Genomic DNA, 3,198 nt, shown 5'->3' with positions numbered 1-3,198 from the left:
TTTTAGTTTCCGTCTACCAAATCCACTCACAAGGCTTTGGTTGACCCGAGGATATAGTAGAAGACACTTGTCCAATGTCCCACGCAGTGGGACTGAACCTGGAACCATATATATATATATATATATTATATATATATAATATATATATATTAGCAATATATCTATATATATATATATATATATATAAGCAATATATCTGTCATATATGCATCGCTTTTTGGTACACGGTTATAGTACTTCATACATGGTTACAGATCTAAGCATGCGTATAGAACTGGATCCTGCCCCAATCGTGTTTATGAATATACAGTGGCGTGAGAGATTCACCAACGCTTCTTCACGAACAATCCATCAGGAATTTTTCAATGTACAGTTTATTCCACGCAAAATAACACTACTTTGAAGGAGTTCGCGAAATATGTACCCTGTCCGACATTCATGCAGATATAACATCAAGTATCACAGAACTAAATTGCAGTTTGCATTTTTCCATTGTTATAGTTTTGCTCAATGTTATTCGACACTTCAGTGAATTCTTTCATTCTATATATTTTATGCATTGATACAATTCATTGCCTCCCGTATTGTTACTTCTGAATTTTCCATTTCTGTAAGCTATATATTTTAAATATTGTCCACCTTTTATTTGTTTTGTAGTGTCATTTTACTTTAATATGCTTTATTATTATTATTTCTTTTCTGTTTTCACGCCTCAGTTTTCCCCACTTACCCGGCTGTTTATGATGTTATCATATTACTATCTCAGAAAAATACATCGCATGTGTTTGTGTGTGTGCAAATATAAAGATATTACTAGATAGATAGACAGATAGATACATATATATATACCTGTATATATGCCTATGTGTATATATATGTATATATATATATATATATATGCATATATATATATTTATATATATATAGAGAGAGAGAGATAGATAGATAGTCATACACACACACACACACACACACACACATATATATATATATATATATATTATATATATATATATATATATATATATTATATATTATATATATATATATATATATGTATGTATGTGTGTATGTATACACACATACACACCATTCATATACATATATTTCTCATAATATTTATATTAAGACATAAATTTCCTATTTATATATACATAACTTTAGATTGAAAACTAATTATCTAGATATCTACATTCATAAACGTGTACGTGATGTTATACTTTACGGTGATATTCTGTTTACACAGTGCAATTTGACACGGATTTATGAGTAATGATAAAAGAAACTGACAACAATTCAATAAAAAAAAATAAACATAATAAATTCACAACGAAACAATCATAGAAAACTAACAGCAAATTCCAAGGTGTTAGTTTTGCAAATATTTTTTCAAAACACTTCATCTGATTTCACTGATATTTCAGGTTTCAGATAAGAAAAGATATGTCAACATTTATTTAAAATAAAATCATGATATTCAGTTTATTCGGCACCTTTTGTGGGAGAAGAATTTTTTCTCATTTATTTATATTCAATCTTATATATTATATTGATGCATCACATATCACACTTAAAAAACAAGTAAGAGAGAATAAAATTCGTTTTTGTGTGATATGTATACACCAGCTAAAAATGATAGTCGCTAGTAAAAGGCGGTATCGAGATACTAAAACGCTTGTTACTGAGCGTCTCACCTGCTTAATATTGCTGTACATTATTTCCACGTTGCATAATAATTGTTATTGTTTGAATAAGAAACACAGGCTCTGGACGCATTTCACATCTTTAATTATTATCAAAGAACTAGTTAAGCAATTAACTAAGCTACTTTTGATTAATCGGTCGCACAAACTATTAGTTAGATATTTTTATCAATAATTTAGTTCCCATGGGGTAGATGATAAAAAAACATACATGTTTGCTTACTAATACATCAATGTATATTTACTAACCTGTCATACGTACCGACGTAGCTCCACCAACCTATAGATGTTTATCTTTCTCCCAATTAATGGAAATGGCTGTTCGGAGAGTCTAACATTTCAGCCGAAGTATCTTATTTACATAGTAATTAACGAATAATTTCATCGCAAGATACATGAACATGGTAGTATGCATTAGAAACACACAGGTGCACACATATATGCAGCGAGATGTATATGCATGGGGGTATGCTCTACCAACTCAGAAATATGCACGCACACACCAACACACACACATACACAGACACACAACCACACGCATATTTAACACATATATACATACACATACATATAAATAAACATATTGATAAAACGCTTTTTATATTCACATAGAGTTTCAACTTACCCTTAATAAGGGGAGATTGACTTATTGTCATATGTCTGTGTCACATATGTAATGTTTCCGTGTGACATATGAGATGTATATCATCATCATATAACGTCTGTCGTCCATGGGTTGACCGCTTTGATCATAATTAGCAAGCTGTGGAGCTGCACCAGGCTCCAGTCTGATTTGGCATGCTTTCAACGACTGGATGCCACTACTTTAGTGAGTGTATTGTGAGCTTTTACGTGCACCGCTAGTGCTCTCCCACGAATGCCTTTTACGTGGCACCGACACTGGATTATTGCAGGCAACCTCCTCATCAGGGGGAACGGCCTTAAAACTTTCGTTGTGGAGTACGTGATTTCATGACTGCAGCAGCGTGCCAGGTATCTCAGTCCTTTCTCATTTCATCTTAAAGGTGCAGCATGCTGTGGTCCTGCTTCAGTACTTTGTGTTATGTCTTCCTAAGTCTTCTCTCTTGCACATTGTATCTTGTCTTGGAAACAACGGATCCACTCGGACACTTATGCGCGGATCATACACTCATCTCCACACATTTTCTGCAAATTTTGCGTAGGCCTCTGAGTGGATATCACCATGACAACTTTTTCTGTCATGGTCAATGCGACAATAACATCGCTACACATCTTCCTGCCAAGCACTGCTGTATACCTCAGAAGTAAGCTAGAATGATAACAGTTAGTGCGCATGCACAACAGAGTTGAATGTCAACTTGTGCCGAGTGCCTTTACACTGTGTGCATTAGCTTTGTTACTATGGTAACAGTCATGATACTTAATGATCAGACATCGTATATATATATATATATACACATGCACATGCATATATACATATGCACATGCAAATCACAAACCCAGAAGTTTTCTT

This window comes from Octopus sinensis, linkage group LG3 (assembly GCF_006345805.1).
Source record: "Octopus sinensis linkage group LG3, ASM634580v1, whole genome shotgun sequence".
In the NCBI taxonomy this organism is placed as follows: Eukaryota; Metazoa; Mollusca; class Cephalopoda; order Octopoda; family Octopodidae; genus Octopus; species Octopus sinensis.
This window is presented reverse-complemented; position numbering follows the sequence as displayed.